Below are 14646 nucleotides of genomic sequence, written 5' to 3'. Positions count from 1 at the left end.
CTACCGACAGTTGCTTTGTAAGCAACCAACTACAATTTTTGAGTAAAGAGCAGACAATTATTTGCTATTTGCCAGTTTTTGTTATTCGGATTTTTAAAAACTTTTCCCCCTTGCAGCTGTTTTATTTTATTTAGACTGCCTTTTTTTTTTTTTGGCATGCCTCAGATTAATGAATTGCTGCGAACTTTTGATTCTTTTCCAATTATCTTTTCCCCTCTGTATTAAGAAGATTGCAAAACCTCCTGCCTTGGAGAAAAGATGTAATTAAATCCAGCAATCTAAACACAAGGACTTGACCTGAATTTGTGAAGTTCTAAAGGAAAGCAGGAATTCCTTTAGATTTTGGGGGGATTTTGTGGGGGATGGTGGTGGTGGTGATAGTGAAAAGGATAACTTGGACTCCTGTTCAGCTATGGAAAATTATTTTATTGTTTCTATTGCACAATTTCCAATTTTATTCCTTTCACTACTTGCAAAAAAAAATAATTAAAGGGGGTGTTGTTATTCTGATGAAATAGAATTCCAATAGAAACTTTTTTCAGGGATTGGAATCTTTTGAAAAACCAGGGGTGGTGACTTGGAACTAGTTTCAAAACAACAGATTGCATAATTCTATTTTATTTATTGTATAAATTGTAACATTTAAACTGCATAGGAATACAAATACAAAAAATAAAGCAGAAAAGGATGTTCTAATAAAAAATGTAATGAAGAAGAAATCATAATGCGTTCGATAATAATTGCTGCCTTCAATAGGAATTATACAATTGATAGTTTTCTGAGGTATATCAAAGCAGGGCATATCTATATAACATTTTTTTTAAAAGTTATTGGTAAGTACAAAAACCAGATAATGGTGGCTGTAAATCTCTAGAATTTTCAGCGGGAAGAATTGTGGAGCTAGAAATTATATTTCCAGAAATAGGGACATTATAAACATTTGATTTCTTTCTTATATTCTGACAGTTTTAGTAGAATCCTTAAGTGGTGTAACACTATTTTCCATGTAAACATTTTCTCTTACTGCTTCAGATAATACAAGCTAACACAGGCCAGATTTATTTTTCTTTCACTTCACCGTTTTTTAAAACTAGACTTCAAAGTATCATGATGAAGAGTTCTTAGAAACTTAAAAGATTGCACTTGTGTCATAAAACATTTTGCCCCAATACAAAATTGACCATGGTATCCTGCACCGGCTGGAGGGGTTGGGGGTGGGAGGCACTGTTCTCCAGTGGTTCTCCTCCTACCTCTCCGGTCGGTCGCAGTCGGTGTTAGTGGGGGGCCAGAGGTCGACTCCGAGGTCTCTCCCTTGTGGGGTGCCTCAGGGGTCGGTCCTCTCCCCCCTACTATTTAATATCTACATGAAACCGCTGGGTGAGATCATCCAAGGGCATGGGGTGAGGTATCACCAGTACGCTGATGATACCCAGCTTTACATCTCCTCCCCATGTCCAGTCAATGAAGAAGTGGAAGTGATGTGCTGGTGTCTGGAGGCTGTTGGGGCCTGGATGGGTGTCAAACAGACTCAAACTCAACCCGGATAAGACGGAGTGGCTGTGGGTTTTGCCTCCCAAGGACAATTCCATCTGTCCTTTCATTACTCTGGGGGGGGGGAATTATTGACCCCCTTGGAGAGGGTCCGCAACTTGGGCGTCCTCCTCGATCCACAGCTCACATTAGAGAACCATCTTTCAGCTGTGGGGAGGGGGGCGTTTGCCCAGGTTCGCCTGGTGCACCAGTTGCGGCCCTATTTGGACCGGGACTCACTGCTCACAGTCACTCATGCCCTCATCACCTTGAGGTTCGACTACTGTAATGCTCTCTACATGGGGCTACCTTTGAAAAGTGTTCGGAAACTCCAGATCATGCGGAATGCAGCTGCGAGAGCAGTCATGGGCTTACCTAGGTATGCCCATGTTTCACCAACACTCCGCAGTCTGCATTGGTTGCCGATCAATTTCCGGTCACAATTCAAAGTGTTGGTTATGGCCTTTAAAGCCCTTCATGGCAGTGGACCAGAATATCTCCGAGACTGCCTTCTGCCGCACGAATCCCAGCGACCGATTAGGTCCCACAGAGTTGGCCTTCTCCGGGTCCCGTCAACTAAACAATGTCAGTTGGCGGGCCCCAGGGGAAGAGCCTTCTCTGTGGCGGCCCCGGCCCTCTGGAACCAACTCCCCCCAGAGATTAGAACTGCCCCTACTCTCCCTGCCTTCCGTAAGCTCCTTAAAACCCTCCTTTGTCGTCAGGCATGGGGGAACTGGGACATCTCCCCCGGGCATATGCAATTTATGAATGGTATGTTTGTATGTATGTTTGTTCAGTAAATGGGGTTTTTAAATATTTTAAACTACAATTTAGATTTGTGATGAATTGTTTTATTTTGCTGTGAGCCGCCCCGAGTCTGCGGAGAGGGGCGGCATACAAATCTAAATAATTAATTAATTAATTAATTAATTAATTAATTAATTAATAATTCCCCAAAGGTGATTTTTGAAAAGATAATTGGATTTCCTTAGGGTTCACTTCTCATCCAAGAAGTTTGTTTAGTCTTCAGAACTGAAGAAGCTTTTTGAAAGAGAAGCGAAACGTTTTTTAGGGATAAAAGCCCCAAGAAAGTCCGATTGCTATTTGAAAAGCAACCTCATGACAACCATGACTTGGAAGATTAAGAATCTCCTAAGGGAAATAAATTAATAGAATCAAAAAGGACATGGCAAAAATGGCATGAATGGGTTCAAAAGAGAACATAAAAGCAACATAATATGAAACAACAGTACAATTGAAACGACCTACAGTTACCGTGTATAATTAATGAACGTAATAGATTTTAGAATTTAAAAATATGAAATACAATGTACTGTATATAATGAAATGAAACCGGTCAAAACTTACTGTCAGAATGTTAACTGAGAATATGTATAATCTGTAATTCAAAATAATATGTGATGGGAATGATATAAGAAAAGTTAATAAAGAGATTTTCCAAAAAAAAAAAAAGAATCTCCATAGATATTTTTGCCCAATAAATTTTTTTATAAACTTAGGGTAAAATGGGGGAAAGGACAGCATTGTCTCTTTTTAAAGAGAGGTGTTTGAACAAATAATCAAACATGAATTCTAATTGGTGTTAACTACAAATGGCTACCAAAGTGATTTCCCCCCCACCTAAGAACAGAATCAGTAGCTGACATGTAAATGTTTTATATGATCCTTTGTTGTTAAGGAAATTGGGGGGGGGGGAATGCATGGCACAATGTTCTCCAATAAATGAAGCGTGAACTCAGAATAAACAATAAAGAATATCTCCAGAACCGCCTTCTGCCGCACGAATCCCAGCGACCAGTTAGGTCCCACAGAGTTGGCCTTCTCCGGGTTCCGTCAACTAAACAATGTCGTTTGGCGGGACCCAGGGGGAGAGCCTTCTCTGTGGCGGCCCCGACCCTTTGGAACCAACTCCCCCCAGATATCAGAGTTGCCCCCATCCTCCTAGCCTTTCGTAAGCTCCTTAAAACCCACCTCTGTCGTCAGGCATGGGGGAATTGATACTTTCCCTCCCCCTAGGCTTATAAAATTTTATGTATGGTATGCTAGTATGTATGATTGGTTTCTAAATTGGGGTTTTAAATTAACTTAAATATTAGATTTGTTTACATTGTATTATTATTGCTGTGAGCCGCCCCGAATCTGCGCAGAGGGGCAGCATACAAATCTGATTAATAAATAAAATAAATAAATAAATCCGGGCCTGCTATCACCTGTCAGTTTTCTTCTGTTTCAAGAGGCTGGGAGAGGATAGGAATGGTTGGAAGGGAAAAATGTGACCCAATAATAAAATAAAATTAAGCAATAGACCACCAGATTGAAAAGCTACTGCTGTTACTTTATTGCTGACTTTGGGACTTTTCTCTTGGTACTACCTATCGACAGTTTACTGCCTACAACTTTATATGCTTTCCTTTGAAAGCTATTTTTTCCCTCCCCATTGCTTGATTCCACAATCAATGTTCTCTCATTTCCCAATGTGTATCTAAGCTCCGTTCCTTTCTGCTGGCAGTGAACTTTATCCGGTGGCCTCTTAAACTCATTAAAGCCCACAAAATCTTTTATATGGTTTGCTGATTAACTCAATGAATTACATTAGGAAGATTTGGGCAGGGACTTTTCCACAGGCGCATGAAACATTTGCTAAGCATCAGGTTGTCATCCCTTAGTGTGTAGCAAGGGTTATTAGGATTGGATTGAAGGGAAGAAGATGTCCTACAACAGGGGGAAGTGTGAGGTATTGAGCAGTTTGAAATGCAGGACAAAGATCAGAAGAAAGGAGATTCTTGGCTTGAAAGCATTATCTCTGAGAAATATTTTAGGGACTTCAGGTTGTAAGCATCCCCGAGTTGGACTGAGTCAACAACACATACGTTTAAATAAGAATAACAATTATTTGTAGTGTTAGCATCACTCCCTCGGTGTTTATTAACATGTTACTGACAGTCAGCTCAGTGTATTTATTCGCAATTTATTTATTTACAGTATTTATGTATTCAACTTCTATGCCGTCCAGTCCCGAAGGACTCAGGACAATGGCTAATACTATTTGACTGACATATTGTCAGGTAAGATACTGATATGAAAATTAAACTTCTGATTCCTGGGTTCTCTCCCACATGGAAATTGATGCAGAAGCTGCGTACTTTTCTTCCTTGCTGTACAAGTTTGCTTGCACAACGCCACCCACCCCCCTCTCTTTATCTTACAGGGGTCTTTTTTCAATGTGTTTTTCAGTTCCTTGTATTAGGCAAAACTTATTGGTTATTTTGAGCAGTTGGAGAAGCTCACAGAGCCATGTACTCAAGTTTTTCCTTTCAGTCTCTCTTTCATTAGAGGGCAAAGCTCTGTGGGTTACACATCTTCAGGATTCTTAAGCTACAGGAAGTCCTCATTTAATGACCAGCTTAATTATCAGCTGCTTACCATTTGAAGTCCCCCGTTGTTTCTCCAAAAGGTACTTAATGACTCGATTTTGATATTCTAACAGCCACACACTAACCCCATAGTCACATGATCACATTTTGGGCACTTGGCAAGTATCGCTGTTTACAGCCATTTACAATATTCCATGGTCATGTGACCATGATTTTTGGCGTTTTTGTCAAATTCTGATTTCTGGAAACGCTGAATGATCATTGTGTTCATTCAACAACTGCCTCATTTGCTTAACGAGGGCAGCAAATGGATTTGCTTAACCACCGTATTCAAAAACTTCAGAAGAGAAGGATGTAGGGATAGTGATTTCTGACAGTCTCAAAATGGGTGAGCAGTGTGGTCGGGCAGTAGGAAAAGCAAGTAGGATGCTTGGCTGCATAGCTAGAGGTATAACAAGCAGGAAGAGGGAGATTGTGATCCCCTTATATAGAGCGCTGGTGAGACCCCATTTGGAATAATACTGTGTCCAGTTCTGGAGACCTCACCTACAAAAAGATATTGACAAAATTGAACGGGTCCAAAGACGGGCTACAAGAATGGTGGAAGGTCTTAAGCATAAAACGTATCAGGAAAGATTTAATGAACTTAATCTGTATAGTCTGGAGGACAGAAGGAAAAGGGGGGACATGATCGAAACATTTAAATATGTTAAAGGGTTAAATAAGGTTCAGGAGGGAAGTGTTTTTAATAGGAAAGTGAACACAAGAACAAGGGGACACAATCTGAAGTTAGTTGGGGGAAAGATCAGAAGCAACGTGAGAAAATATTATTTCACTGAAAGAGTAGTAGATCCTTGGAACAAACTTCCAGCAGACGTGGTTGATAAATCGACAGTAACTGAATTTAAACATGCCTGGGATAAACATATCCATCCTAAGATAAAATACAGGAAATAGTATAAGGGCAGACTAGATGGACCATGAGGTCTTTTTCTGCCGTCGAGTCTTCTATGTTTCTATTCATTTAACCAGTGCCACAATCACTTAATGACCACCGCAAAAATGTTAATAAAATCAGACACAATAAAACAGTCCGCTTAACAAATGGAACAATGTATAGCCATAATTCCAGTATCAGTTACAAGTCATAAACCAAGGACTACCTGTAGGTTGTTGCTGGTAAGGGAAAGGATGATATTCTATCAGTAGTGTCAGAATTGGAACTGGTAGACTTCTGAATGGATTTGAGATGTCATCTTAGCAAAATGCCTTGATATGAATCCGCTTCTCTGTAACTCTCAACTGATTAAAGGTTAATTCTCTTACATGATTTCCTTGCTGTTCATAAAGAACACATTGTGCATGGATATATTTCATGCTGTCTCAACATGAGCAGGTTAAGGCAGTTGGCTGGAGAATTCTGGGAGCTGACATCCACAAATCTTAAAATTGCCAAGTTTGAAGACCTTTGGTTTAAGGGCTGATATTGTTGACTTCCAGGCACCCAGCCAAGCAGAATGACAAGCCCTGTCCGTAGTAACATCCTCCTAGTTTTTATCTCTCATCTGTAAGAAGCCAGTAGCTTTATAAAATACACTAAGCTGACTTGAATGCCCGATGATCTCATAAAATAAATAAAATATTTAGCAACACCTAAATATAGTTTGGCTTTCTGTTTACTCTATTGAACAAAGCCAGGTTTGGGAATTATAAACAATGGCTTAAAATTTACAAATAATGTTAACATTGTAGCTTATAAAACAAAACTTGACTTCATGCAGTGCGCAACAGAGCCAGTATCAAAAAAAGAAAGGAACGGGGAGAGAGTTTCATATCCTTTCTCTCTAAGTAGAGATAGTCCTTGACTTAGGACCTCATTTGAGCCCAACGTTTCTGCTGCTCAGCGAGACAGTTTCTAAATAAAGTTTCCACATTTTATGACCTTTCTTGCCAGACTTTAAGTGAATCAATGCAAGTGTTAAGTTAGTCATGTGGTTATTACTATATTTTTCGGAGCATAAGACCCACTGGAGTAAGACGTACCTTAGTTTTGGGGGAGGAAAACAAGAAAAAAAGGTCTCTAGCTCCCAGCAATTTTCCAAACCGGAAACAGCAAACAGCACAGATGACATACACTGTTTGCTATGTATTTCTGTGCATGTACATTGCCAAGGGTAGGCAAAGGTGGCTCTTCTATGACATGTGGACTTCAACTCCCAGAATTCCTGAACCAATCATGCTAGCTCAGCAATTCTGGGAGTTGAACTCCACATGTCATAGAAGAGCCACCTTTGCCTACCCCTGGCCTGACCCATAGAAATAGCAAAGAATTGGAGAAATGTGCAGTATATTAATGCCAGAAGGTTTTCTTAAATGTAATCACACCATCGCCTCACCAATTTTTAAAATAGATCTACTCCACAACATGACTAAGTGAGGGTTTAACTCAGCTGCCTTATCTTAATACTAAATAGGACACTGTTACATTTCAGATTATACTTTTACAGATCCTGTTAAAATTGATGTGAGTTTCTGGAAGTATAGTTATTCTCTGCTATTTAAAAGAAGCTACAATAGCATTGGGCCTCTTGAGATCAAACCTTTATTTTAAAAAAGCTTCTTCATATTGTTAAGTTGTCTGGAAGAATAATAAAGCAGTCTTAAAAAATAAATTTAATTTGAAAGTTCTATAGGCATTTATAGTTATTGTTATTCTATAGGCATTTATAGTTATTGACTCCTTGCAGCAAACAACAAACATCCAGTTTCAGCACGAGCTGCCAGTCAGAATGTAAGATAAATAAAACTCAAAGTCCTAGCTTTAAAGTTCAAAAGTGAATTTATCAAAATCAGAACTAGATGCATTGAAAGAAAAGAAAAGTCTGAGAAAATGGCACAATACAAGCATATATCAAAACCCCTTTTCCACCCCCTTTTGCGATTATTATTATTATTTATTAGATTTGTATGCCGCCCCTCTCCGCAGACTCGGGGCGGCTATTATGCCCAATCCTCATTGTCCATATACATCAGGTGGGATATGTTGACCCTCACGTCACTCTTTAGGAATTTTCCCTCCTGGTACCTAGGAAAATGAAACTTAACTCTCCTCCTATGCTCTTCTCAACACCCCTCCTTCTCTAACCCACCCCATAACTACATGACAACCAAGCGACAGATTGCAACAGCACAGTGAAGGTTGACAGTCTGATTAGCACAAGAAAATAAAATTTTGCTTTGCCTCTCCCTGCCAGCAATTTGCTTCCATACAGCTTTAGTTTTACTTTCATTTTAGCAGGTGTATTTGCCTACAGCTTCAATTAATCAGCTGAGTGTAGGGAGGCAGATAATCAGTGGCTTGTGCTAATCAGACTCTAGACTGCTTGCTGCAAGGAGATAAATTTTTGGGAGGCAGAGACCAAAGGGAGAGGGTGGCTAGGTGGGGCCATATTCAGGGTATAAGATGCATCCAGGTTCCCATGCTGGAGGGGTAAAAAGATACATCTTATACTCTGAAAAATACGGTAAGTGAATCTGGATTCCCCATTGGCTTTGCTTATCAGAAGGTCACAAAAGTTAATCACATGATTCCGGTACATTGCCGCTACCCTGTTTCCCCGAAAATAAGACGTACCCCGAAAGTAAGGCATGCCAGAGGTTTTGCAGAATTTGCTAATATAAGGCACACACCCCTCCCCCCCCCGAAAATAAGGCATAGTCAAGTTTACATACAGTACGGTGGAAAAACATACGGTACCACTCAAAGCTGTTCATAGCGGTACCGTAATAATGTGGAGTCCCCTGCTGGCCCCTTTCATTGCTTTGTACCGTCCAGTACAGCAGACACAGTCTGCTACTGTCTCACCGCCATTACAGTCTCCACTACAGTGCGTAGACTGTAGTTCCTCTGGTGGCCAGAAGTTGCAATAGCAGGAGTATACTGTTGTACCATATAAGTGCTGTCGTTTGTGTGTGTGTGTGCCATACTGACAGGTACCGTACCGTAATTAGTGTACTGTACAGTACACTTTCTTTGGGGGTGTCAGCTTTTCTGCCTGTGAATTTGTCTTATTTGAGAAATATAAGGCACCTCCCGAAAATAAGACGTAGCACAACTTTTGGAGCAAAAATTAATATAAGACAGTGTCTTATTCTCGGGGAAACACGGTATCATAAATATGAGTTAGTTGCCAAGAGTCTGAATTTTAATCGTGTGACCATGGGGATTCAACAGTGTGAAAAACGGTGTGACTTTGAACAGTCACTAAATGAACTGTTGTAAGTTGAGGACTACCTGTACTAGTCGGTTCCAAAAAAAAGAAGAGAAAAAGCAAACTAGGAAGAATCTGCTAGTATAGAAGGCAGAGATTTGATTATAGTGGAGAGTCTCACTATCAAGAACATGCCTGGTGCCACTAGTCCTTAAAATCTAGAATTCCTTCCTCAAGGCCCATCCTTTGTATAGCGTCCTTGTCTTCCTTCCTAACGGTAACCCTCTTCTACCTCTCTATTTTAGTGAAGGAAGGATGTGCTTGTGTTGCAGGTGAGGATTTTTGAAGATATATACAGGTAGTCCTTGACTTACAACAGTTCATTTAGTGACTGTTCAAAGTTACCACAGCACTGGATAAAGGGACTTATGACTGTTTTTCACACATCCATTGCAGCATCCCACGATTACGTGATCAAAATCCAGATGCTTGGGAACTGACTCATTTTATTTTATTTTATTTTATTTTTTTATTTTATTTTATTTTATTATTTTATTTTATTTTATTTTATTTACTTACTTACTTACTTACTTACTTACTTACTTACTTACTTACTTACTTACTTACTTACTTACTTACTTACTTATTGGATTTGTATGCCGCCCCTCTCCGTAGACTCGGGGCGGCTAACAACAAAGATAAAAACAGCATATAACAATCCAATCCAATACGTACTAAAATAACTAAAAAGACCCTTATTATAAAAACCAAACATACAAACAGACATACCATGCGTAAATTGTAAAGACCTATGGGGAAATAATATCTCAGTTCCCCCATGCCTGACGGCAGAGGTGGGTTTTAAGAAGTTTACGAAAGGTGAGGAGGGTGGCGGCAATTCTAATCTCTGGGGGGAGTTGGTTCCAAAGGGCCGGGGCCACCACAGAGAAGGCTCTTTCCCCTGGGTCCCGCCAAACAACATTGTTTAGTTGACAGGACCCGGAGAAGGCCAACTCTGTGGGACATAACTGGTCGCTGGGATTCGTGCAGCAGAAGGCGGTCCCTGAGCTAATCTGGTCCAATGCCATAAAGGGCTTTATAGGTCATAACCAACACTTGGTAGAGGAATTCCCTCCTAACTTCAAGGTCATGCTTTCTGTGCATTATTCGTCCAATGACCACAGGAGTTGGAGAGCCACCACTTTCTCAACAAACTTGAGAAAGGGCTTTATAGGTGATAACCAACACTTTGAATTGTGACCGGAAACTGATCGGCAACCAATGCAGACTGCTGAGTGTTGGTGTAACATGGGCATATTTGGGGAGGCCCATGACTGCTCTCGCAGCTGCATTCTGCACGATCTGAAGTTTCCGAACACTTTTCAAAGGTAGCCCCATGTAGAGCGCATTGCAGTAGTCGACAATTGCAGTGATCCAGGGTCATGCAATCTTCTTTTGCCACTTTCTGACCAGCAGTGTCAATGGGGAATCCAGATTCACTCATGTTGCTTACTTAGCAAATGTAGTGATTCACTTAACAAGGAAAAACATAAAATTGAAGTGAGCAAACTCCCTTAATAAATGTTTAACTTAGCAACATAAATTTTGGGTTCAATTGTGATTGTAACTTGGTTAAACTGAAGACGGGATATCATTGTGCACCCATTGAGAAAGGCAAAGATCTACTGTAACTTCTTACTATCAAAGCCAATCCAGTAACAAATACAAATTCCAAACTGCAATTGCTGCTTTGTTAATTTTTAACTTCTTTCCTTCTGTGGAAACTTTGGAAGAAGCTTAAGAACATGTAGTTGATATGTTTTTTTGAAAGGGATGTACTTTGGCCTTGCCTGCCTGCCTGCCTGCCTGCCTGCCTGCCTGCTTCCTTCCTTCCTTCCTTCCTTCCTTCCTTCCCTCCCTCCTTCTTTCCTTCCTTCCTTCCTTCCCTCCGTCCCTCCCAATTCTGAGCCACACAAACAAAAAATTGCAGCTACTTGATCTTTAGTTTCTTGGTGGCTTATTTGCAAAAATACAAATCCTGAAAATTAGTGAGTATCAAGAATAGGTTGACTATTATTTTACATAATAATTTTTGTTCCAGGTGAACATATGTACAATAAAAGTCTCCTCTGAAACTACCCTGTGACTCTTTTTCTTTTGCTCCCATGGAATTTTAATTACACAATAAGAGTTATGCAATGCACCAAAAAGCTTTTAATTATAATCTCTTTCTATTTATATAAAACCTGATCGTACTTCCTGAACTGTCAGGACTTTACATAATCTTGAACATACTTTCTTACCTTTTATTCCTGTTTTCTTTAACCAGATGGACTGTGCAGGAAAATGCTGTCAGCAATCTCAATTTAAAAACATATCAGGGAGAGGGAGTTGCAATTTTTTTCAGAACCGGTTCCATGCATGCTTCCCAGTACAATTGTTTTATTTGGATTAACTTTCAGTTTGCTTATCTGCATCCATCCTAAATTTTGCTTCCAGATGTGATTTTAGTGCTTCATTGCCTCTTGAAACTAAGAGTTGGAGATAAGATTGACTGTCATTCCCAAATTTATAATGCTTTTGTGTAATCTTCTACATTGCTGTTTCTGAGCTGTGTCAACTTTACAATGCATGGATTTCAACTTCCAGAATTCCACAGTGAAGAAATGCAACAAGTGTTTTCAGACAGTGTATTCTCTCTCTCGAGACTATGAAAGGGTTTCGACAGACAATGGAAAGTTTTGATTTTACACTGTTTGCCTCCCCAGGTATATGGTCTTGAATTTACATTACACATAATGTCTCATATCTTTAGCTTATCTGAAACATATAAAACATGCAGTAACTGTCTTTTTCTTGAAAAAAAATTAAGGAATATTGACAAAATTGAACGGGTCCAAAGACGGTCTACAAGAATGGTGGAAGGTCTTAAGCATAAAACGTATCAGGAAAGACTTCATGAACTCAATCTGTATAGTCTGGAGGACAGAAGGAAAAGGGGGGACATGATCGAAACATTTAAATAGGTTAAAGGGTTAAATAAGGTCCAGGAGGGAAGTGTTTTTAATAGGAAAGTGAACACAAGAACAAGGGGACACAATCTGAAGTTAGTTGGGGGAAAGATCAAAAGCAACACGAGTAAATATTATTTTATTGAAAGAGTAGTAGATCCTTGGAACAAACTTCCAGCAGACATGGTAGATAAATCCACAGTAGTTGAATTTAAACATGCCTGGGATAAACATATATCCATCCTAAGATAAAATACAGGAAATAGTATAAGGGCAGACTGGATGGACCATGAGGTCTTTTTCTGCCGTCAGACTTCTATGTTTCTAGGAAAAACCTGAAAAAGGAACGAATCTGAAAAAGATGTCAACTCGCAAAGCATCCCTGGAAAAAGGATTTTCCAATAGTCATAAATATGAAAAAAACAGTCATAAGTCACTTTTTTAGTGCTGTTATAACTTTTGAACAGTCACTAAATGAACGGTTCTAAGTCAAGGACTTCCTGTACTTAGAAAAGTCCTTCGGTAATTAATTTCTATCTTTAAATGAACCTGATACTGGAAAATAGGTCTTTATTCAAATTATAGTTTGTTTGACTGAGGCTGAAGCTAGGCTTTGACATATTAATGATATTTTATAAGGTGTAATTAAAGCATTTCTATTTTGAAGAAAACGCACCTGGGACCTCAATCCTATCAAAAGCCTTCCACCTCACTTTTCCATTTGTTCCTAAAAGTGAGGCATGCAAAGGGAAGCTTTGCTGAGGGCTATACAATTCCACAGTTGCTTTTCATTCCTTCTCAAATAAGTACTTTAAGCATATTTTTAAGAATTAAAAATAATTCTAAATGGAATTTGATCCTGGCAAAGAAAAGAATCAAATTTGGAGCCTGCCAAAAGCTTCTGGCTCTGGGCCATTTCTGCGGTTGAAATTCAGTGAGAAGATTTCATAGTTTTTCATTTCCTTTGTCGTTAAACCCCTCCCGGTTATTGGCAATTTGAGCTGGGTGTTAGCTTGCTTTTTATCTTACTGAGATGCTGTAGATACTCCAGTTATTCCTTAGGGCCTGTATGGAAAAAGGGGAGCTGCAAACATATTGCTGGAAGATTGAAAATGGAGACAAAGGAGAGAAAAAGTTTTGTTCATTTCAGCCCCGAGTCTGGGGGAAAAAAAATCCCTGACCACATCAAGAGAATTAGCGTGATTAGTGTGCCGCTTAGATTGTTCCATCCAGGAGGGGAGGGATATTATGTAGTGACCGTTTGTATATGGTTTCACCCGGGTCCAACATTTGAGCGGGAAAATGTTTCTGGTAACGCCCTATAAAAATGCAAGTTGCGGGTTGTCTTGAGCAATTGCTGAGTAAAGAGCTCTTCTGAAATCTGCCTCCTATCATCATTCCCACGACTTAATATCAACTAGGAGGCATATGCCATGTGCTGACATGCATTAGAAACATAGAAACATAGAAGTCTGACGGCAGAAAAAGACCTCATGGTCCATCTAGTCTGCTCTTATACTATTTCCTGTATTTTATCTTACAATGGATATATGTTTATTCCAGGCATGTTTAAATTCAGTTACTGTGGATTTATCAACCACGTCTGCTGGAAGTTTGTTCCAAGCATCTACTACTCTTTCAGCAAAATAATATTTTCTTATGTTGCCTTTGATCTTTCCCCCAACTAAATTCAGATTGTGTCCCCTTGTTCTTGTGTTCACTTTCCTATTAAAAACACTTCCCTCCTGAACCTTATTTAACACTTTAACATATTTAAATGTTTCGATCATGTCCCCCCTTTTCCTTCTGTCCTCCAGACTGTACAGATTGAGTTCATTAAGTCTTTCCTGATACATTTTATACTTAAGACCTTCTACCATTCTTGTAGCCCGTCTCTGGACCCGTTCAACTTTGTCAATATCCTTTTGTAGGTGAGGTCTCCAGAACTGAACACAGTACTCCAAATGTGGTCTCACCAGCGCTCTATATAAGGGGATCATAATCTCCCTCTTCCTGCTTGTTATACCTCTAGCTATGCAGCCAAGCATCCTACTTGCTTTTCCTACTGCCCGACCACACTGCTCACCCATTTTGAGACTGTCAGAAATCACTACCCCTAAATCCTTCTCTTCTGAAGTTTTTGCTAACACAGAACTGCCAATGCAATACTCAGATTGAGGATTCCTTTTCCCCAAGTGCATTATTTTACATTTGGAAACATTAAACTGCAGTTTCCATTGCTTTGACATTCAGGGCACATATATAGAATGTGTAGGTTTTTTAGCCGCCCTGAGCCCCACAGGATTGGAAGTCATATAAGTCAAATAAAATAAAATAAATTATTATTTTTTAATTGTGAGAAAATGCAAACCCAAGGAGAGGGAAAAACAACAATCATACCTCTATTCAAAACTACAGCATTATTCCTTTCATTTGCATCTTATAATTTTCATTGAAATGTTCGTTTTGTGCCATCGTGAACTGATTGTTACAGTCACC

At 39.5% G+C, this 14646-nt stretch overlaps 1 long non-coding RNA gene across 1 annotated transcript in view; it reads right to left on the bottom strand.

The window, feature by feature from the left end:
- Window positions 1-14646, bottom strand: part of LOC139152884 (uncharacterized) — a 26607-nt gene extending 11961 nt beyond the window's left edge. Inside the window, exons 1-2 of the long non-coding RNA XR_011556726.1 lie at window positions 14548-14646; window positions 11440-11667 (exon numbers count right to left, since the gene is read on the bottom strand). This is a non-coding gene — a long non-coding RNA (uncharacterized lncRNA). The remainder of the gene's footprint in view (window positions 1-11439; window positions 11668-14547) is intronic.

The sequence above is a fragment of the Erythrolamprus reginae genome, chromosome Z (assembly GCF_031021105.1).
Source record: "Erythrolamprus reginae isolate rEryReg1 chromosome Z, rEryReg1.hap1, whole genome shotgun sequence".
NCBI lineage: Eukaryota > Metazoa > Chordata > Lepidosauria > Squamata > Dipsadidae > Erythrolamprus > Erythrolamprus reginae.
This window is presented reverse-complemented; position numbering and strand designations above follow the sequence as displayed.